The sequence below is a fragment of the Setaria viridis genome, chromosome 4 (assembly GCF_005286985.2).
Source record: "Setaria viridis chromosome 4, Setaria_viridis_v4.0, whole genome shotgun sequence".
Taxonomy (NCBI): Eukaryota; Viridiplantae; Streptophyta; class Magnoliopsida; order Poales; family Poaceae; genus Setaria; species Setaria viridis.
In genome coordinates, this window is record NC_048266.2 from 26,571,088 (window position 1) to 26,571,730 (window position 643).

General features: G+C 47.3%; 1 non-coding gene across 1 annotated transcript; it reads left to right on the forward strand.

The window, feature by feature from the left end:
* The first annotated feature begins 295 nt into the window (after positions 1-295).
* LOC117854369 (small nucleolar RNA Z247) lies at positions 296-437 on the forward strand. The gene has a single exon (XR_004640294.1). It is a non-coding gene; the product is annotated as a small nucleolar RNA Z247 (small nucleolar RNA).
* Positions 438-643: the final 206 nt, after the last annotated feature.

Consider the following 643-nt stretch of genomic DNA (forward strand, 5'->3'; position numbering starts at 1 on the left):
AGACGGCAAGAGGGAGATCATCCACAACTCTAAGTACGACTCCTGGATTGCAAAAGATCAGCAAGTACTAAGCTACCTGCTGAATTCTCTCACCAAGGATGCATTAGCACCGGTGGCAACATCAACCATAGCAGTAGAAGCATGGGGGGCACTTGAGAGGATGTTCTCAGCACACTCCAAGGCACGGATTGCAAATCTGCGCGTCCTACTCTCCACAACCAAGAAGAGGATCATGTCCTCCTCAGCTTATTTCACCAAGATGTGTTCCTTCCAAGATGAATTAGTCACGGTTGGAAAGATTATAGATGATGATAAGATGGTCCACTTTATTCTGAATGGTCTTCACTTTGGCTATAACCCCTTTGTGTCATATATGCTTGGTCGTGTTGGATTTCTCTCCTTGAGCGACTTGTATTCTCAGTTACTCACATATGATCAATGTATGGAGATGTTTCAAGAAGGAGGACAGTTCCAGTCGTTAGCTAATATGGCTGGTAGAGGATGCAGCTACAACTATGGTGGTCGTGGTCGTGGCAGTAACAACAGTCGTGGTCGTGGCTGTGGCAATGGTGGTCGCGGTGGATCATATCGTGGCAGCAGCTCCGGCTCTAGCAACACCAAAACACATCCAAGCAAGGTGGAC